The sequence below is a fragment of the Sarcophilus harrisii genome, chromosome 1 (assembly GCF_902635505.1).
Source record: "Sarcophilus harrisii chromosome 1, mSarHar1.11, whole genome shotgun sequence".
Lineage (NCBI taxonomy): Eukaryota > Metazoa > Chordata > Mammalia > Dasyuromorphia > Dasyuridae > Sarcophilus > Sarcophilus harrisii.
In genome coordinates, this window is record NC_045426.1 from 116,047,021 (window position 1) to 116,069,439 (window position 22,419).

Sequence of the window (22,419 nt, forward strand, 5' to 3'; positions counted from 1 at the left end):
AACCAGAAATCCTTTCTACAGAAAGTAGAATTTGAGTTGCATCTTAAGGAGAGGAATTCTATGAGGCACAAGTGAGGAAGGTATACATTTTATGCATAAAGGAAAGCCAACTAAAAACACACAGATAAGAGGAAATCCAGCACAATGGACCTGAGAATATTTGGCTAAACTGAACCATCTTAATTAACATTACAATTCAGGATGAACTTCTAGAGCATAGTTTCTTTATACAGAATCCATCAACAAATTTTTTTTCTAAAATACTATAGTAACTATTTCAATACATTTGGTTTTCTTTCAGGTCCCATGTGTTTTATCTTATGCGTTTAAAAACATTATTCTGAGAAAGGATCCATAAGCTTCTCAGACTGCCAAAGGGGCCAGCAATCAGAACAAAAAAAAAAAAAAATTAAGAACCCCTGTTCCAGACAGTTTCCAAAGGAAGAAATTAAAGCTACAAATAATTATTTGGGGGGAGGGAGGGGGGAGAAGGACGTCTAATTCACTAATAATTAGAGAAAAGTAAATTTAAATAACTCCAAGGTACCATTAACTCAAACTCATCCAATTAGTTAACATGACCAGAAAAGGAAAATGACAAAGTTAGAGATGTGAAAAAATAAGAGTACTAATATACTGTTGGTAGAACTTAGATTCAACAAGTTACAGTACATGATTGTAATGGAATTCTACAGTACTCTAAGATATTGATGAAGGGTAAAGTTTCAGAAAAACATGAGAATCCTTATATGAACTGAAGCAAAGTGAAGAGACCAGAATGAAAACAATCTACATAGTAATAGTAATCAATCAATTGTAGTAATTAATCAATTGTGAATACAATTACCAACTGTGGTAGTAGTTAATTAAAATGCTATCTACTTCCAAACAGAGAACTGATGAACTGAAGCATTTTTTTCAGAATATAACTAATGTGAAAATGTTTTGCATGACTTTTTAGGTAAAGGATATTATATTTCTTGCCTTCTCAATAGGCAAGGAGATGAAGGGAAGGAGAGAATTTGGAACTCAACATAAAAATTAAGTTTTTTTTAAAGAAGAATCATTGTTCTAGAGTAAGAGTGACACTAAAGAAAACAAGGGGAGAAAAGCAGCTTGTTCTAGATGAAGTACAAACATCACATCTCTACTGAAAACAAAACTTTAAGGGTATATAACCATCAATTTTCAAGGTAACCAAAGAAAAAGAAATATACAGCTATACAGAAAAGAATCTCACATCTTATAACTACTGACTTCATTTGTACAAGATTAATCCCAATACACACGGAGAATTGAGGATATCAGAAGAGATCATGCAGATTTTCTAAAGCAACATTCCACAACAGACCCATATTTACCATTACACAACTGTCTGAAAAATGTGAGAATACAAGATCTAACTGTAGTTAAAGAGTTCAGTATGAAAGAAAAATTTTATTTCATAGAGCATATTATAAAGCTTTTCTATCAACAAGGTATTTTCTATGCTTATGTAAAAATGGATCTAATATTACTCTCAGATGAGGTATAATACTACATTGTTCATAACATCATCATCATCATAACTAACATTTATATAGCACATACCATGTACCAGGCACTGTGCTAAGTACTTTACAACATAAACATGAAAACAATTCAACACTGTTATAGGATACTTCTAGGTCATATAACCAGCAAAATGGAAGACTAGTCATTTTCTCATTCTCACAACTTATGACATCTCTCCAAAATAAAAATTGTGCACCATAAAGATTCAGCTTTCTCCATTATTTAGGCCATCAAGAACAGAGAAGGCAAAAACTCTTAAGAACCAACCTAATTCCTGCTCAGTCAACATCCCCTACAAGCAACAGAAAAAGAAAGTAAAGTCATTAAGACATAAAACTAGCCTAACCTTGTTTGCTGATAGACCCTATCCCTATTGAGAGAAATAACTTTTCTTATATTAATAACCAATTATTGAATTAAGACTTCTATTTCCTCATTCCCTGTAGGCTATTCAGTCAACCTTTGAAGGGCAGAGCTGAGTTTAAAAAAAAAAAGAGTAAATCTTGAATATAGCAGCCCACTGGGAAAACTTAGATCTGATCAAAATATAAAAAGATTTTAGTCTAGTAAAATCTAGCCCATTGTTTTTAATTGACCAGGTGGATCTTCTTTTGTCTAGACTGCCCTAGTCCTTGGTAGTCAGAATAACGTATAAGTAAATTTGTCCAAGACTATGAGATTAAGTCCCCTAGCTCCTCATCAGAATAAGCTCACCTCTTATTACTATATTCATTCTCTCATTACTTGTTAACCAGGGTTGACTTCTACTCCCAGGAACACCCAATTCCACTCTTCACTCTTTCCAAGAGTCTGAGTGTTACCAGTAAAGGTCTTTGGCATTCAAGAGTGACACTGACTCATTATTGTTTGCCATTTTAAGTTTTTTTGTAAATAATATTTATTATTTCCCAGGCCATCACATGGTCTTGACTTATGTCTCGACTCTGGTCTTAGATAACTCTGGAAAAAAGAATGAGGCTGATGATTTTGAGCAACTTGACCTCACTTAAATCCAATTCACATACTCACATACAGTCAAGACATCACCCTCAATGTTATTCTCTTCACAAAGAATGATCATCCTGACAATTCTCAAATCCATTTCCCCTAACCTCTCTGTTAACCTCCAACAACCTTTCAGACAGCTTTGACTTGTATGTCTAGTAGATATCTTAAACTACATGTGTCCAAAACCAGAACTCATTTCCCCCCCTAAATCATCTCCTCCCCCAGTTCACTTTCTTTATTACTGTACAGAAAAATATTATTTCCCCAGTTAACTAATCCCTGTTATGTAGCAGATGCTGAATATGAACTGATACAAAGTGAAGTGAGCAAACCTAGAAGAACAATTTATTTAACAATAATAATACTGTAAAGACAAACAACTTTGAAAAACTCTGATCGACACAAAACTCCATTCTAGATGACCAGGGATGAGCAATACTCCATACCTGAGGAAACTCTGCTTTACTCAGGCCAATATCCTTATAGTATGTTAGAACAAAATAAAACACTGATTGAAGAGTTAACAAAAGGTTTACTTAGTCATATCGTGGAAGAGATTCAACAAGGTTATTAGAGGATGGCAGCTTGCATCTGGTCAGCAGAACAAAGTACGGTTAACTTATGCACTCTTGAAACATCTGCCACATCCCAAGGATAGTTCATTTTCTAGCCTTAGATCATCAAGTCCTAGGGACAGCATTGTTCACTTATTCTTTGGGGAGGGGAGGGAGAGGAGGTGAAGGTGTTAGCCTAACTCATGAAAGAGAAGGGAGTTGAAGTAGAACCCTAGGAAAGTGTCCTTATCACAAATAGTGGTAATATCACATGGTCTAAATGTGACTGAGACACAGTTTGGGAAATAGTCAATAGGGAATTTCTTTTGCTGGAAAATACACTTTGTTAAAAGGTTGGGGAGGTGGGAAATAGAAGAAAGGAGTAGGTACATGGGAGACACATAAAAAACAAATGCTGGATAATTTTTAAAATAAATTTTTGAAAAGAATATAAAAATAGGCACAAGTAGATGGAGTAGAAGCAGATGAATCTTGTTTTGAATATGAAAGAGACAAAACGTTTGAATGTATGCACAACGATTCAGTGTAGAACTAGCACTATTACCAAAGATGAGTAGGAGAAAAGGAAAAGAATTTATACATTCCAAAGTGTTTATACTAACTTCTCTATGTGGAAGCAAAAAATGGAAAATCTCAAAGATGTACATCAAGTGGGGAATAGTTAAACAAGTTGTGAGTGATGTAATACTACTATGCTACAAGAAATGAGGAACTCGGTGATCTTAGAAAACCATAGAAAGACGTGCAGGAAATAATGAAGAGTGAAATGAGCAGAACCAACACAACATTGTATACGATAAAAGCAATATTATTTAAAGAAAGACTTGGGCAAATAAGTTCTTCTGATTATTATACATACCCAAATTTAACTATAAAGGACATATGAAGAAGAATACTATCTACATCCAGGGAAAAATTTGATAAAATGGATGAAATAATTATAGATATGTGTATATGTATGTGTGTACATATACTACATGTAATATGTATCTACCCATACCTATTTGTTTCTAATGGTTGCTATCTGGGGGAAGGGGGGGAAAGGAAAAAAATCTGCATGACAACTTTGTTGTATTTTAAAAGGAATAGCAATTGTACATAGTAGATTGACAATTTCATGTGTAAATACCTTTTTTAATTATACTGTGTTATGGAAATACTTGTTTTATGCCATAAATTTTAAAGAAATTAATACAGAAATATATCAAATGAGAAATATTCTGAGATGGGGGAAGGAAGGTGTTAAGAGGAGGATAGTACCTCGAAGTAGTCACAAGCAAAACAAAATTCCTAATCTTGAAAGGGAAATTAAAAAGGATCAGAACTAAATTGCCTCAGACAATTGAAGAATGGCTGAAAAAACTGATATATTGATAGAATGGTATATTATTTAATAAATAACAAAATATGTCATAGCTTATTAGACAGTACAACCACAGAAATGAGCAGAAGCAAGAGAAAAATTTATAAGAACAAAAAATTTCTATATAGACAACAATGTAAAGAAAAAAAAACCAAGATTTAACTCTGATCAAAAGCAACGACCAACAATGTCGCCAAAACTATTGTTCTGTTGTTAACTGGTCCTTCTTTCTGTAAGAAAACCAAAGACATCAGGAAGAGGATGTCTTGACTTGAAAGTGAACTGGATTTAAGTGAGGTGCTGCAGTATAAGATCATCAGTCTCATTCTCTGCTCCAGAATTATCTAAGATAGCAAAATCTAAGATAAATCAAGATCATAGGAGATGGTCTGGCATACTGAGGGTGACCTTGGCCTTTCTAAATTAAGATCTTTCCCAAGCCTCAGTTAATCAGAAGCAAATCCTTTTAATGGCTTAATAAGAACTAAGACAAATGAGGGCCTCATTTGGCATCACAAATCTGGGAGGGACTCAAAAAGTTCAGAAGAGAAAACTATTGCTTTAACATTCAGTTTAAGCCTTCAAAATCTAAACAATGAGCCATAGGAATATTAGAACTAAATTTCTTCCTAAAACCTAGAACTATTCTTTTTTTTTTTTTAAACATGTTATTAGCAAAGGGCATTCAGAGAACTGATAGACTCAAAGTGCAAAGCCAAACATTTTTTGGATGCAGCTATTGTGAATAAATTTTGCTAGATTATATTTGTTTTAAGCAGTGTAATAGTAAAGGGCAGCTAGGTGGCAATTGATGGTTATAGAACTGCCTAGAGCAAGGATTCTTAAACTTTTCCCACTCACAACCCCTTTTTGACCAAAAATTTTTACATGACTCTGAATATAGAGATATAAAAGATATGCAAATCAAACATTTATTGATAATAAATCATTTCATAACCCCCTTCCCCATTCAGTTATGAGACCTCCATATAGGGTCAAGAACGACAATTCAAGAAGCTGGGGCCTAGAACACTGAGAGGTTAACTGACTTGCCCATGGTGATAAAACCTTTATGTGCCGGAGGTAGAACTTGGATGGTTTCAATATACCAATAAAAACAATAAGACTGAAGGAATAAACATAGACAAAACAAGGATTATTTGATGGTTTAATTGAAGAAAAAGAGATTTTTAAAATTTAATGAAGCAAAAAGCTTTAGTAAGATATAAAATATTGTTATTGTTGTTATTTGTTACTTAAAAGGAACCAAGACATCAGGGAGCTGATGCCATGAAAATCACGTGAATTGGATTTAAGTGAGGGCTGTGCAAGGTCACCTGCCTCACATTCCCCTCCAGAGCCATGTGGGTCCAGTGGAAAGATATAGGTCAAGACAACTGGAGATTGGCCCTAGATGATATGGGAGACCTAGGCCTTTTTAAGCTAAGATCTTCCACAAGTCACAGTTTGACTGAGGCTATACCCATTCGGTGATGAATGTTAGATAGCCATTGAGGCAAAGAATCTCCCCTAAGCCTTTCTGTATATCACTAATAACGCTCAACACAAACAAGCAAAGAAATTCCTTTTAAAAATATCTAAAAACTGTATAAAGTAACTGAAAATCTACCCACCAAGAGACACATGAATTCAACTACAATTCACTTTCTACAAAAACTCATTTGAAAATAACTGACAAGTGATATTGCTTAGGCCAAGCCAATAAAATAAACACAACAATACTACCTAAATTAACTTATCTGATGCTATACCAACAGAAAAGATGAAGTCCTGGATAGCTAGGTAGACCATAGTAGAGAAAGCTAGAAGCACAGGTAGGATTATAAATACTCCCTGGGGCAAGCAGGAAGGGCACAAGTGGGAACCCTTCAGATTTAAGTGAGTCTTTTGTTCTTAAGTAGGGTTTTTTTTTTGTTCAAGTGGACTTTCATTACAGTCCCAGCCCACAAGGGAGTCTCTAGAAAGCCCAACTTTACTCATCCAATCAAAAAAACAAATTATGATGTCAATTCCCTAATCTCCCAGGTTATAATTCCCTAAATTTCTTTTAGGGTTAGTCGACCAGTGAAAGGTGTACTCTCTTTCCCTCACTACCCCCTTTTAGGTTTGGAGTAAATCTATTAAACTCCCTTAGGGATTAAGCCTGCCAGTCAATGGTTTACTCTCACTTCCTGGTATTCCTTCCTTATGGTTAATTGTGCCACTAAGGAACTTATTTTTCCCCCAGTTAATTGTTAAAACCCCTTTCTTGCTAACCCCTGTGTTATAATAAATAGCACTCCTTTGTACATGTCATAGATACTTTGTCATGGATGTTCCATCCATATCTAAATCTCTATTATGCTATTTTTATATAATATTCTTTTTAAAACAATTGCTCTCCCAAATCTATTTCACTCCCAGTGCCTATTTTACCTTATCATAAATGATGATTTTATCTCTTTAAAACAATTATTTTATATAACTAGAAAAATAATAACAATTCATCTAAAGAAACAAAAAGTCAAGAATCTCAAGGGGAATCATTTTTTTAAGTGGGAAAGAAAGGTAGCCTAGCAGAAATATCTCAGTACTACAAAGTAATAAATTATCAAGAATATTTGGTGCTGCAAAGAAAAATAAAGAAAAGATGGTGTGAGGCAATAAGATACACAAAATACAGAATCAAAGAGACAATTCTAGGACAGTATTAAATAAAGGATTACAACTAGAAAGAAAATACAGGTGGGGAAAACTAGAAAACAGTCTGAGAGAAATTAGATTTAAATTAATGTCTCATACCATACGAATACAGGGCTATGTGGTACAGCATTTAATAAAAAAGCTGGAGAGAGATCTAGAAGCAAAGCAAAGTTTATTATAAGATATCGTGAGAATCGGAGGAAGCACCGTTAAGGGGCAGGGTCAACACTTTTTATCCCTAACGCAAATACCCTCTTCCACCACTGACCCTCATCCTTATTGGCTGAGGATCTTACATTCTAAACTCCAGAACTACCCAAGAAATTGAACTTGACCAATAAGTACATAGTTGCCCATATTTGACCTAAACAGAAAGACACTGACGTCATAGGAGGATAACAAGGGGACTTAAGTATGCCCTTAGGGGATAGCAGGGAGGGGACTTAAGTATGTCCTTGACTTGATGCTTAAAGTCCTTCAGGCCTACTCCAACTCTGAAATAGATGAAGCCTTACTCAGTTTTCACCAACTGTCTTGAAAGATCTCACACCTCATCTTGTTCAGGGCCTAGATATTACACATTATAAACAAACTAGAGAACTGATTAAGATGCCTTTCTTTCTCATGAATGTGATGAGTGACTACTTCTTGCCCAAACAAAAAACAAAGAGCATCACATAAGATAAAATTGAAATGCTTTTGCACAAACAAAATCAATGCAGCTTAAAATCATAAAGGAATAGTTAAACTGAGAATAAAACATCTTTGCAACAAACTTCTCTGATATATGCTTACTATCCAAGATAACATTGGAAACTGATTTTAAGTTAAACTTAAAACTATACAAAGACTTTTGGAACCTTTATATAAGAACAAGTACCGTTGTCAAAAATATGAACAAATATTATTTAAAGAAAAACTGGCAATAACTACATGGAAAAATGCTCAAATTCACTAATAAAATTTAAACAATTCTAAAATTGCACCTCACACTCATCAGACTAGCAAGGATTACAAAAAAGTTAAAGGAAAATTGTTACAGGGAATTATGAATCTCAAAAGCAGATTCATAAATTATTAGTGGAGCTGTGAATTGTACCAGTAATTTTGGAAGCAATTTGAAAATATACCTCAAAAAATCACTAAACTATTCAATATCACTACTAGCTTATACCTAGAGATCAAAGGAAAAGTCTATAGGTAGCTTTTTAAATGTATATAGAATGTTTTGTTTTAGCAAAGACCTATAAAGTAGGTCTTTATCAATTGGAAAATGGCTACGCATTTTATGACATATGAACATAATAGCAAATGTCTGAGGCAGGATTTGAACTCAGGTATTCCTAACTGCAGACTCGATTACTGGATTATTTTTTAAGTTACTAAAGTCAAAGAACCCAGGGAAAGACTTCAGAAGGTTAATGAGTCACACTTACCACCATTTGACAAAAAGTTAATAAACTAGAATTGCAGAATGAGATAAACATTTTCTGACAGGGCCAAAATGTCAGTTTGTTTTGTTTGACTATATTCATTACGAAGAGAAATTCATTTTTTGAGGGAAAACGTATGAGGGAAAAAGATTAGTAGTAGAAAGTCCCTCTTCCCAAAAAAAAGAAAAAAGGAAGCACCCATCTGACAATTACAAAGCTAACAAAGGAATAAAAGAAGTTCAGAAAGAGACAATGAACAGCACTGGAATTAGTGCAAATCTGCAAAATGTAGTTAATAAAATATAATGGACATTTACGAGATATCATCTATCGGTGACAAAAAACGGACGAAGGGCTAAATTAAGACATTTTATTTTCATGTCAATGTATGTTTGTTACATAGATTGTTTTTCCTTTTTTTTGCTGGGAGTTAAGAGGCAAAGAGGTAGGGGGAAGAAAAATAATTGTGTTAATTTAAAAATAATGATATATTATTGATAATGAATTGTTTTCTTAATAGATCATCACATTGTGTTTTTCTTTCCTTTTCCTTGTAGTCAGGTCAGTCTATTTATTGTAAAAGATTTTTGTTTAGCACTAGATATATTATCAGTATTTAATATCTCAGAACTGGAGGGTTGACCTGATCTTGCTAAATTTCAAATGTGTCAAAAAACTGATACCTGAAATAAGTACTTTATATGCACTTATTCTTACATAGTATTTATAATGTCCAATAAGTCTGGACATTTTTCAAATGTTTAATATCAATTAAGTATGGCCTATAAAATCTCAAGATCTCTGCTTGTGTTCATCTTCTATCCCTTACCAGATGGCAGGGCTAGACAAAACCATTCAGCCTGCCAAAAAAAGGACAGAGGTACAAGATATAATCCTTGTTATCAGTGATGCCGATGTCGTATTGAAACTTAATGATAATCTAGTCTAACACCCTCGTTTTATAGAAGCAACTAAAACTGAAGGTGAGTGCTCCATTCAATTTAGCAAACAAATATCGACTGAACTGAAAAAGTGAGAAGTCAGAGAGCTCAAATATGAACTAAGGTCCTTATCCAAAAGCTTTGTTCTTTTACCAAACAAGGAAAAACAGTGAGCAATATAGGGCTTTAAATTATCCAAACTACAAGTCACAGGATAAAAATTGTACAATCTTGAAACCGAAACCTGAGGTACAGTGAATAATTGGAAGCAATGTAAGTGAATGAGATTTTAAAATTTTTGTGGTAGCTTTTAAAATTTGGTATGACATGATCCCTTACAAACCAACTGTTTGTGTCTGTTTATCTATGAGAAGTTTTCCTTTCCTTTGCCTTAGTAGTTAAGTCAAGAAGGGAGTAGGGAGGATAAGTATAAGGAAAAAAAACAAACCTTACCCAGTTAGGAAACCCCCTCCAATTATGCAGATATCTATCAAAGAAAGATTAAAGTGTTTCAATATAAATACTAGAAGCAAGAGTTGATCCCAAGTCTTCCTCTTTCCAAGGCCAGGTTCCTATTTATCTTTTGCTCCATCTCATTATTTACAAACAAATACACACATGCACCACACTCTCTGAGGTTGCCTAAGATACTCTTGGTCTTTGTGAAATGGAGAATATACTGAGAACCTCATATTAAGATGTTCAAATACATTCATTCTTTTATTCATTCCACAAATATTCATCAAATGTCTATCATATGTAGGACCTTATCCTGGGAAGAACACAAAATTTAAATAAGACAAAGTCATTACACCCCTAATCGTATTTACCATACAGTAAGTAAAAGAATAAGATACAAACACAAATAATTACAACACACAATATTATGTCATGGTCCCCAGATTATAAACTCAGCCCACACTGGACAAAGATCCTAAGCTGTCTAGAATTGGTGAGTGTTTTGGGAAACTTGCAGAAAAAGAAGAGTTTAGAGAATAGTACTATACTGTATTGTGTTTCTGATTTACTGCCTTATTCTACAACACTTTTAAAAACCTCACATTTATATGATATTGCTTACATTTTACAAAATATTCTTTCCCACCCACCCAACAACCTTGAGGAGGAGTTAGTTCAAGCAGTTAGTACTATCTGGACATCTGGTAACTTCTTATTTTCAATCTAGCATTTATTACATTCTTGCAATATTGTATAACTGCCATCCATATAATTCAAGGTTTTTCAACAAGATTACAACTGCCTTGAGGGTCTGAACCTGTCCTATTTTGTGACATCCTACTATGAGTCACTCAAATGTTGTAAGAATTTTGAAAACATTTTAATGACTTTGGAGAAGAGAGGAATTTATGACCAAAGAACTAGAACATTATGAAAGCTAAAATGGACAACATTGATTATATTAAACTAAAAAGTTTTTGCACAAACAAAACCAACAGAAACAAGATTAAAAGGGAAGAACAAAGCTGGGAAAAAATCCTTACAGCCAGTATTTCTGATAAAAGTCTCATTTTAAAAATATATAAAGAACTGTGTCAAATTTATAAGAATACAAGCCATTCCACAATTGATAAATGTTCAAAGGATACAAACAGACAATTTTCAGATAAAATTAAAGTCATCTATACTTGTATGAAAAGATGCTCTTGATTAATCACTATTGATTAGAGAAAAGCAAATTAAAATAACTCTGAGGTATCACCTCACACCTCTCAGATTGGTTAAAATGACAGGAAAAGATAATAATGTTGGAGGAGAAAAACAGGGAAGCTAATGCATTTTTGGTGGAGTTTTGAAATGAGCCAACTATATTGGAGAGCAATATGGAACTATGCCCAAAGGGCTATAAAACTTTAACGAGCAGTATCATTACTGGGTCTGTATTCCAAGGAAATCATAAAGGAGGGAAAAGGATCCACATGTACAAAAATGTAGCAACTCTTTTTGTGGTAACAAAGAATTGGAAAATGAGTGGATGCCCATCAATTGGGGAACAGCTGAACAAGTTGCAGTATACGGGAATAATGGAATATTATTGTTCTTTAAAAAAAGATGGACAAATTGATTTTAGAAAGGCCTGGAAAGATTTACATGAACTGGTGCTGAATGAAACAAGTAGAACCAAGAATACATCGTACACAACAACAGCAAGAATAAGCGATGATCAACTATGAAAGACTTGGTTCTTCTCAGTGGTTCAGTGATTCAAAGTAATCCAAAGGGACTTTGGACAAAAAATTCCATCTGCATTCAGAAAAAGAACTAAGGAGACTGAACATAAATCAACACATGCTATGTTCACTTCTTTTTTCTGTTTTTTAATCTCTCCCATGTTTTTCCCTTTTGCTCTGAATTTTTCCCTCCCAACAGGATGCATATACTAATGTATGTTAAAATATAAATGAAACACTTAGATGTGTGAATGACCAATGTCAGTTTCACTTTAAACATATATGCTTTAAACTTTGATATTCTAAAGTTCAAAATAATTTCCTTATAGATTTAGCTAATTAATTATATATACTGACATCTAACAAAGTCACATAAAAATTAAAACAATATTGTCATATTTTCCATGAGTTTGCTTTCTCCCTCCAAAAAAAAAGGATATCCCATTTGCTGTTATCTTTTATATATCAATAACCTTTCATTCCACTGCTCAGAAATACTGAACATCTGCCTACTGAATTACAAAATCGCTAGGCCACCACAAGGCTCCAATCTACCTAGTCAATATAATTAGAGCTGCCCTTCTTTGTGGATGGCATAAAGCTTACCATGGGATTCATCTCTCAATGTGATAGATTTAATAAGTCTAGATATCAAGTACCTTAAATACTTACAAATAATACATAATACAAATCTAATATTTAACTATTGTAAATTGTAAACAATATAGTATGCTACAATAGTATTCTACTATTGTACAGACATGGCAATTTGTACCACTTAAATTATAAATTACTTTATGTGCAATTGTACTTCTAAATTTTAATAAAATACTTAAAGCAAAGACAAATCTCTCCCTGCTTCAATATTCCAGATTAATTTTTCAGTGTACTCTTCTGTTAGTCCTATTTTCAAACCTTCAATTCCTCCACCAAAGAGTAGAATTCAAGTTCTTTAATTGGTCAAAAAGAATTTATTAAGCAACAATTATAGGCCCAATATTGTTCTAAGCAAGGGGAATACAAAGAAAAGCAAAAAACAGTCCCAGATTTCAAAGAGCTCAGAGTCTAATACAGGAGACAACATTCAAATAATTATGTCCAAACAAGAGACATAGAAGTCTTCTCAAGGCCTCATATTTCCATCCCAACATGTATAATTCTAAGTGAGCATTTTTTTTAAATTGTTAGATTATCAGTATGTATAATTAATTAGCTAAATCTATTGCCTATAATACAACCATTCTGGAGAGCCATTTGGAACCATGCTCAATAGGCTATCAAACTGCATACCCTTTGATCCAGCAGTGTTTCTACTAGGCTTATATCTTAACAAAAAGTTGTGAAAGACACCCACGTGTGTAAAGATGTTTGTGGCAACCCTTTTTGTAGTGGCAATTAACTGGAAACTGAGTGGATGCCCATCAATTGAAGAATGGCTGAATAAGTTTTGGTATATGAATGTTATGGAATATTATTTTTCTATAAGAAATGATCAGCAGGATGATTTCCTAAAGGCCTGGAAAGACTTATAGGAATTGATGATAAGTGAAATAAGCAGAACCAGGAGAGATCATTCTACACAGCAAAAGTAATATTTACAATGATCAATTCTGATGGACATGACTCTCATCAACAATGAGGTGATTCAGGCCAGTTCCAATGGTCTTGTGATGAACAAAGCCATTTGCACCCAGAGAGAAGACAGTAAGAATTTAATGTGGACCACAACATAGTATTTTCACTTTTTTTGTTGTTTGCTTGCATCTTGTTTTCTTTCTCATATTTGGTGAAATATATATAGAAGAATTGCACATGTTTAACATTAATTGAGCCACTTGCCAACTGGGAGAAGAGAGGGAAAGGAGGGAAAAAAATTAGGACACAAGGTTTTGTAGGGATGAATATCAAAAATTATCCATATATACATATTGAAAGTAAAAAGCTATAATAATTTAAAAATAATAATAAAAATAAATAAATCTATTGCCTAAAAATTAACCTCATGAAATACTACTTCAATTGAGCTTCAAAAGATAACAGGGATTCTAAAAACTAGGGTGCAGTACATTCCAGCCATGGGAAATTGATCTTTATCCCACAGGAGAAATAGGCCAAATAGAAGACCAATCTGGTTAGACACTATAGAACACATACTATGGAGAAAAAAATATGTAATAATCCTGAAAAGGAAGGCTGAAGCCAAAGTGAAAAAGACTTTGAATGCCAAATAGAAGAGTTTATGTGATCTTTGAACTTTGTGAGCAGGAAAATGCAGGTCAGACCTTTCTAGGTCTATTTCTAGAAATCACTTAAATTGTGTGGAAAGTTTTTAAAAGAGAATAATTTAGGAATGATAGACATTGTAGGAGGCTATTCAGTATCAAAGCTACTGAAATAGCTCAGGTAAGAAGTGATTAGGGACTAAACAAGTTTGGTAGCCTGCAGTGGAAAGATGACCAATGTAAGAAATGTCATAGAAACAGAAGTGATATTTTTCACAAAATTCACAAAATACACAAAGAAAGAAAGAATGAAGTACATTTGAGAGAAGTGAGGGCTTAAGACAGAAGTAGGAGGTACACACCATTCACTTAAGGCATCAATCTTAAAAATTCACCAAATTAAAAGTTTACAAAAGTAACAAAACTGTCAAATCGAGAAAAAAGTTGAGAATAAGGACAAGATTTAGCAATTAAGAAAATGTTGATAACTTTAAAGAGTTTCAGTTGAATGTGAGATCAAAAAGACAGATTTGCAAAAGGCTGAAGAAGAGACAATTTGGAGGCAAGGAATGTAAACAGTTTTTTCTAGATAGACTGAGAAAGCAAAAGAGATATAGGATGATAAATTCACCAGATGGTAGGGTGATTTTTTTAAGAAAAGAGGAGCCAGACATGTTTGAAGATAGGAACTCATTTGTGAATTAAATTTATGGTAGCAAATTAGTGTTTAGAGTGCTATGTATTGAACCAACAGTAAAGGGTAATAAGTTGCCCTACAGGCAATTTTTATACCAAAAAATTTGGCATGCTGCTGCTACATATACACAAATAACCATGTTTCTCAAGGCATTTTTTCCAAAAGACCAGAAAAAGACATGGTTTTGTTGTAGGGGGAATTAATTCATACAATGTAACATTCTCAGAGGCTAGATTCTCTTCTCTGAAAATCAGTTTGACACCAGTATCAAACTCTTTTCTAAACAAAAGACCTATGTTATATCCATACTCTCATATGTACAGCTGTAGTTATTGGAAACTTCTAGATGCCAAAACACTAACTGAATATATTAATCTAACCTAGTTAGGAAATAATTAAAGGATGGTGAGCTTCTCATAGGTTTTTAGAGATCTTAGCTTAAAACCAGTTACATTAAAAGAAATATATTATACCTAGAAACTATGTATCTAAATCAATGTTACCTTTATTTTAAGAATACTGCCATAGGTGAATGAATTTTTGAATTCTTTTGGACTTGTCTTAGAAGTTTGTTTTGATATTTTAAATATTCTCAGTGGTAACATCACCTTTTAAATATGAGTATAACCTGACCATGCATACCCTTTTATCCAGTCACTACGTCCACCACTGGGGTCTGTACCTCAAAGAAATCTTAAGAGAAAAAGGACCCACCTGTGCAAAAATGATTGCCCTTTGGGTAGTGGCAAGGAACTGGAAATTGAGTGGGTGCCCATCAGCTGAGGAATGGCTGAATAAGTTATTCATGTATGAATGTAATAGAATATTAAAGTCCTATTAAAAAATGATCAGAAATTGATTTCAGGAAAGTCTTACATAAACTGATGCTAAGTGAATAGAACCAAAACACTGTACATAGCAGCAAGATTATGTAATGATTGTGATGGACTTGGTTCTTTCCTTTTCAACGATGAGGTGACTCAAGGCAATTCTAAAAGACCTATGATGGAAAGTGCCATCAGCAGTCAGAAAGAACTATGGAGATTGTGGATCAAATCATAGTAGTGTCACCTTTTGTGATTATTGTTTACTTGCTTGTTTTTCTCTTTCAGGTTTTTTTTTCCCTTTTGATCTGATTTTCCTTTTTTTTTTTTTAATAAAGTGTTTTATTTTCAAAATACCACATGTATAGTTTTCAACATTTGTCCTCGCAAAACCTTGTGTTCCAATTTTTTTTTCCTTCTTCCCCCCCCATCTCCTCCCCTAGACAGCAAGCAATCCAATATATATTGAATATGTACAATTCTTCTATAAATATCTTCACAAATTTCATGCTGCACAAGAAAAATCAGATCAAAAAGAAAAAAAAAAACAAAATGCAAGCAAACAACAAGAAAAAAGTGAAAATACTATGTTGTGGATCCATTTTTGCTCTAATCAAAGTAATAAATTTCTAGTTAAAAACAAGAATATTATTTTAAGTGACGAATCTGATTTCCTCTTAAAAGGAAAATGACAATTTTAAGTACTAAACATGTTTATAACTAATATACACAAACTAACAAGAAGGCATTTTCTTTGATCTCATTTTTACAACTTCTTATACACCACCAACCCTTTTCTCAATATTCTCTCCTCTGAATCAAGGAACTCAGGTTCTAGGGATAACTATCTACCTCCTTTGCATAGTTCCCCTAAGGCTCCCTCCAACTCCTATCTCTACATTTCTATAGACTTATCTCTACAATCTCAGTTCAATTAACTCTATGTAAACACCTTCCAAATCTAAAGTACCCCTAATATTTCACAGGATAGTTCTACAAAATCATGTGCCTGCTAGATCTCTTGACTAGAAAGCTTCATAGATCCCTCAAATTGAACAAGTCAAGTCCAAAATAGAATTATCTTCTATAAAATCTTTGCTTGTGGTCTAGTGGATAAAACATTGATCCTGGAGTCAAGGTGACCCAAGTTCAACTCTAAACTCAGACTTTTAACAATTACTATGTGATCCTGGGCAACTTGCCTCCCCTAACCCACTGCCTCCCCCCAAAAAAAATCTAAAATCACTTTTCTAAATTGTCCCATTTTTGCTGATAGTCCCACTATGCTTTTACCTACCCAACTTTTAAGACCTCAAACTCATTTTTGGGTGATCTTTTCCCACTCCCAATCCTTTATGCAGTTTCCAAATATTATTTATCCTATCTCCAGACACAACTTCAAAAGATCCCCCTTCTCTTTACTCCCATAACAACAACCCTAGTATTATTATCATCTTCCTCTTTGATTGATTTCCAATTGGCTACTTGTGATCAAAGACAACTTTTTTTTTTTTTCCGCCATTCTTTGTATCCCCAGTCCTTACTTAGCACGGTGCTTGGAACATGGTTGGCAAATATTAAATGCATCTTTATCGATCTACATCCAGCTTCTTCCCACTCCAACTTATTTCCCCTCCATTTCAACCAAAATAAATGCATAGGTATGACTGTCATACTCTGCTCAAAAATCTTCAGTGTCTTTCCTAGAGCATTTAAGATAAAACACACATTTCATAGTCTTGAATTTAAGACCCTTTATAATCTGGCCCACACTGTTTCCATTAATTACTCTGCCTTCAGCAACTTAATTACAGCCAAACTAGCCTACTCTTTCTTGACTAAAATATGATATGCTTAGAATTCTTAGCTTCTAGACTGAGGTGCTATTTCCTGTAAATAGCTAATCCTGATCCTCCCACACATTCCTCTACAAGTCTAGTTCTCTCCCTCCACAAATTCCTAATATTTAATTATCTATTCATTCCCCTACTAGGGTCTAAGTTTCTTGAGGTCAAGGATTTTTTAATATTTTATCTCCAATCATAATTCAGTGCCTTCAAAGAGGTACTTTAAAAAATCTGCTGAATTGAGAAAAAACTTTGAATAACCTAAAAAGAGCCATCAAAAATTGGTTTTTTGAATTGAGCTCCATAATGACCTAAAGGAAAAGAAAATCTTTTGGTTTTAAACCAAACTTTCTTAATTTTTTTAAACTTTAATTACATGCTAAACTAAATACTGTAAAGATTATATTAAAAAGTCCTTTTAAATTAAGAACCGAGTAAGATAAAATATTCTAGAACAAATCTTCTAGATGGGGGAATCAGAACTTTTTAAAAAGCTAGTGTAGTATCTCTAATAAACCAATCTTAATTTGGATTTTTGATGGGGTTTTGGTTTTTGCTTTTATTTAAAAAGAGAAATTATACTGTCTTCTAACAATTACAAATCAATCACTATGAAACATCCTTATAAGTTTCTAATACTGGGATTACTGATCTAGAGCTAGAAGTAACCTTAAAAGTCCTCTAATCCAACTTCCTCACTTTACATATAATATTACTGAGGACCAGACATATTAACACACTTTTTCAGGGTTGTACAAGTAGCCTGTGCCAGAGCTGGGATTTGGACTCAAGATCTCTAAATTAAATAGTGGACTTTTCATTGCTTCACTGTGGTTTCAATATTAAAAGAGTTATAACTATTTATAGAAATAGAGCAGAAAATTTGATCATGGTTTAAAAAATAAAGGCAAATTACAGCAGGTGCAACTAAGTAAAATTTCAAATGAAATGAATCTAAGTAGCCTCAAAAAGAAACTGAATCGGAGATACCTGACACAAGTTCATAAACTGCAACCTCTAAACAATCATTCCGGGCAGAGTTTTATAAATGAAATTGAGTGTTATTAATAAAATGATTAGGGTCAAGGAAGTTTATCAATTATCGAAAAGTTCGCCATACTTCCTAGGGGAGGAGCCTCATCACCCTACGCTTCGCACCCCAGTGTAATAGAAACTGACTCCAAGAAAAAGCCGGGATGTAGGGGCCAAAGAACAACTCCATATTGGGTTTGCAAAAGATAAAGCTAGGTCTGGTTACGATGACTGAACCAGAAAGTAAACAATCGAGCATGAACCAAAAGTACCAGCGTGCCAGTCTCCCACTTTAACCTCCCCACCTTTTCCATGAAGTTAGGTATGAGAAGTAGGGCAGGGAAGGAGGGATGAAAGATAAAACTGAGCATCTCTGGAAGGAGGCTAGAAGGTTAAAAAACGAAACGGGAGAGCATAATGGGTCTCTGCAGGATATCCAAATTTAGTTTGTCGACGGAGGACATTCTCTCAACAGGGATCCCAACATAATGGGGTGCAGAAAAGGCGCAGGACATTTCCCAAGGGCTAAGAGCCTAGACTCCCAGATTCGAGCGCAGGAAAAGCCCTCCGGGCCATCTAGTCCAAGCCTCACCAATACAAGGAAGCATCCTCTAGACCATGCCTGACATGTGGTCATTGCATCCACTAGGATCTCTACAGGGATGGGGAACCTACCTTCTGAGGTAGGACCCACTCCACTGTTACCTATCTTTGCCCTCATTTTTAAGGACCGAGTAAACTGAGGCCCAGAAAGAAGCAAGTACGCTGGGTTCGCCTGGAGCCCGAGGAGGCCAAACCTCCAGCCTCCAGCCAAAAGAAGGACGACACCGGGGGCCGGCCCAGGACCGCCATCTCCTCCCTGTCCTCAGACTAGAGTCTGAGCAATCCACGCCCCCTTCGGGGCGACACGGACCATTTGCTAAAAGAAAAGCGCAGAGAGGGAACCCTGTCACCTCCTTCCCCCCGATTTCGATCGTGACCGTCGCGATACCTGACATCAATGCTCACCTGAATCGACAATCTCCCCCCCCACCACAATCTACTCAAATTTCTCCCAACCCCCCACCATTTCCCTGTGACCGACAGGTCTTCGCAGCCGCCACCCCAGCATCCCTGGGGAGCAGGGGAGCAGCAAGTAGGGAGCGAGACGTCCGGCCGCGGGGGCCTCCACCACGGCCGCGGCGCCATCCCCTCCCCGGCCCCCCCACCTTCCCGCCCCGGCCAGAGCGGTTACCTGTGCGCGCGGGCACGGCGGGAGGGGTGGGGGAGGGGCCGGGACCCCCGAGAAGGAGAAGGAAGAGGAGTGAGGAAGGTCGCCTACCGGCTCAAAGGGGAGGGGGGAGGTTTGTATGACTTGTTGTTCCGCACAGGGTGACAGCTGTTTCCTGCGCAGGCGCGCAGGGCCCCCACCACCACCACCACCGCAAGCCAAATCTCGCTCGCTACTTCTTACACACCGAGGGGGGGGGAAGGGGAGGAGAAAGAGACGGAGTGGGAGGAGGAAGGAGCGCGCACCCCTTGCCACCCACACATACACATACACACATACGCAAACATATAACACAGGTTTCTCTTCTGAGATCGCGCGCGCACGCGCGCACACGGACGGACGGTGCAAGGGTCACGTGACAGGCCCTGTCTGGGCAGCTAGGTGGCGAGGTCACGTGACCCTCCCACCCACACAGGGTTAAGGCTTGCTCTAGTGAGCCGGTCGTTCACGTGACCCTCACTGATCCAGTTTTCCTGCACTTTCCCTCCCTCCCCCCAAACTTCTTTCACTCCTACCCAAAAGCGTCACCAGTCCCAGTCCCGGCCCCTTGGGGGCGAAACGGACAAGAGGAGATGCAGTGAGAGGGCCCTGGGGCGCTGCACGTCAGCAATGGTGGAGCTCCGCTCCAGAGAAGACTCGACTAACAGTCTTTAGACCACGCGTCACAATAATAGCCTCCAGCGCGAGCCTATTGGCTGCTGGTTTGTGACGTCAGAGCCGGTGCAACTTCTAGGCTTCTAAAAGACCTGACAGTGACCCTCACGTGGGGGCGGAGTCACGTCCGTAATTGTGATTACTGCTGTTCGTCTAATTATCCCGTTTGAATGTCTATTTGAAAGTGAATTAGACCTGTTCCCCTTGGCCCCTCTAGGCAAAGCTCAGGTCCTCCATGACAAAGGGCTTAGGTTCAATGTTAAGTTAGCCTTGTTCAGATCCCATAATGGGCTGACTCTGGAGATCAGCAGTTAATAAGCGCTATAATAAGCGCCTATTTAATGTGCCAGACACTATGCTAACCTCTGAATGTGGTGGTGGATTCTGGCTCAAGTCATAACCCGTGTTGTCAAGGAATATTATATCACAGGAAAAAAAAATTTTTTTTTTTCTTTTCGGATAAAGTTTAACCTAAAGTAACCTTCGAATTCTGGAATTTGGGGATGTATTATGATGGAAATGATTCTTAAGGAGGCCCTCAAACCTCCCAAAGCACCTTCCGGGAGCCTGCTTGGCCAAAGGGAGAAGTAAAAAGTCAGGGTTTCCCCAAGCAAGAATTTCTTTATGCAATCAGTGAACTTTTGACGCAAGACCAAAACCACCTTTTAATTTGTTTGACCCTTTTAATTTAAATAATTTTGAAATGTAGCGTTTGCGGCAGGGAAATGGACATTCTGGTTACATTGTTGATAATAACTAACAGCTAGTGCAAAGTTTTTGGAGGGCTATCAGGAAATAAACATGACCTGAATCAATTGTTCTTATTCTTTGAACTAGTGATGGAATGGTTGGAACGAGAAATTGCTAAAAAGAAAAAAATCTGCAGGAATGTTTATTTATACAGGGAAATGTACCAAGTGTTTTGCAAACCGTTCCGTAAATTATGATATGAATTTTATAAAATATAACACAATAAACAATTGTGAATACAGAGAAGCATAGGAAAACCTATATGAAGTGATGGTGCATTAATTGCAGCTATATTAAAAACAAAGGAAACAAACTAATGCAAGATTCATTAGTGTAATTTTACATGAAAAATTTATTATATGCATGACTCTTTACATGAAAACTTTATTCTATGCATGACTCTTGATATTTATTAGAAATGTTTATAATGGCTTATTTTTTTTTAATGTAAAAGATTATATATTGTTAGAAGTAAGAGTTGCAAACGATTCTGGAGGGAGGGTATGCCCTCGTTCTATTATGTTGTAAATTCTAGGACTTCCTCCAAGGATTGGGCAGCTGTTGCCTTCTAAAATGAAGAAAACCTAGAAGTAACCTATGTGGGAAGCTCAATCTGAAAAATTCTTGTAAATCTTTGTATTGAAAAAAAAATTCCTTGGCCTCAAAAAAGTAAATAAAAGTAAAGATACTCTCTAATCCATACGGACTAATCAATTTTGCTAAAGCTATTTTTTTTTAATATACTAAGTCCACCCTTTTCATTGTATCCAAAAGAACTGGATATGGCAACCAGAGAACTAAATATTTAATAGAACTAAGGGGAAAAAATGAATAGATAAAAGTTGTTTAAAATGTTACTAGTAATTCTCACCTTAAGGTTTTATGGCTCATTGAAGCAAAATAGCATTGAGAAGGGAAGCAGTTACAGAATAGTGGAAAGATCATTGCATTCTGCGCCAAAACACCTAAGTAATAATAGCTATGTCTTTTACTAGCTAGATGGTCTTCAGCAAATTTCTTCATTTTTTTGTACCTCTTTCTTGCAGAAATAATAATACCTCTACTACCTATCTCTCACTCATTTTGATGATGAAAAGAAATTTGCATCTCTTATTTTTCTGATGGTTTTTCAGTTCTTAAGGTTGATGATAATTACCATGTTTTCCATCTTTTATGATATACCCTAAAAAAAATGTTTAGTTTGGTGTGGCAAAAATGCCATTAGCCTTCCAAAAGACCTAAGTTCAAGTCCTGGATCAGATTTTTTTTCTAACAGTGTGCTCCTGGGCAAATATCACTTAACCTTTCTATGCCATGCAAAATAGCTGAGCAATTGGTTGAATATGCAATTCTTTTT

The 22,419-nt window shown here is 35.6% G+C and overlaps 1 protein-coding gene across 5 annotated transcripts in view; it reads right to left on the reverse strand.

Moving 5' to 3' along the window:
• The window catches only part of KDM4C (lysine demethylase 4C), a 437,501-nt gene extending 417,194 nt beyond the window's left edge, over positions 1-20,307 (reverse strand). For 2 of the 5 annotated variants that reach the window (XM_012543361.3, XM_012543360.3), the window contains exon 1: positions 20,174-20,307. The gene's annotated coding sequence lies outside the window, so the exon portion shown is untranslated. Of the gene's footprint in view, positions 1-19,622; positions 19,861-20,173 lie in introns of those variants that run through there. The other 3 variants (XM_012543362.3, XM_031961872.1, XM_031961858.1) reach the window with 3 other exon arrangements.
• Between the last annotated feature and the right edge of the window lie 2,112 nt (positions 20,308-22,419).